This window comes from Atta colombica, unplaced genomic scaffold (genome assembly GCF_001594045.1).
Source record: "Atta colombica isolate Treedump-2 unplaced genomic scaffold, Acol1.0 scaffold105, whole genome shotgun sequence".
NCBI lineage: Eukaryota > Metazoa > Arthropoda > Insecta > Hymenoptera > Formicidae > Atta > Atta colombica.
Window position 1 is genome coordinate 4,415,326 of NW_017259190.1, and position 500 is coordinate 4,415,825.

A 500-nucleotide genomic window follows, 5' to 3' on the forward strand; every position below is an offset into this window, starting at 1 on the left:
TATATATATATAATTGTTTTTCTTTTGAAGAAGATAATTTACAACATATATCTTTTTTTTTCTTTTTACCTTATATCTTAGAGCTAACCAATGATTGGGTGCTTCCTTTCAAATTCACATGTTTTACATGTGGGCGTAATAGCATTGGATCTTTTTTTTATCACGCATATTCCTCTATAAACAAGTTGTATGCTTCTCAATTATCACGCTACAAATTTCTAATTTGTATTACAAGACATATAACGCTTAATCATAATAGTTTTTATCCTACGATCAAGTTAAACCAACAAAGATACAGTGCACATCGGTTTGCAAGTTAAAGAAAGCCGTTGTTGCTTATTTATGTTCGGTATCTATAAAACTTACATGAAAACCGTATTATAGAACGGATCGTCAAACCGTGCTCTTCGAATATAACGCGGATCCTGCCAATACTCCAATATATATCTCATTTACGTACAACATATATATATGTATACACGTGTTTTATATATATATAT